Here is a 276-nt window from a genome sequence, read left to right on the forward strand (position 1 = left end):
GACTTTTAAGATGTATTGGTTTATAAAATACTAGCGGCACGCTGCGGCTCTGCTCGCGTCTTTAACAAAAATTTCAACGACATTGTTTTATTTTTTAAAATAAAGGAACACTTATTGCGGCATAACTATAATAGTTAGACATATGCTGTCGCGACACTTTTTGTAAATAATAATATGTTCTACAAAGTCGTACTACATTATTCTATTCCATCATCAATAGTTTTCGCAGCGCACGCGATGTAAAGAATATTTTAGGTAATTTTTTTACACCTTGGG

The sequence above is a fragment of the Bombyx mandarina genome, chromosome 16 (assembly GCF_030267445.1).
Source record: "Bombyx mandarina strain Sakado chromosome 16, ASM3026744v2".
NCBI lineage: Eukaryota > Metazoa > Arthropoda > Insecta > Lepidoptera > Bombycidae > Bombyx > Bombyx mandarina.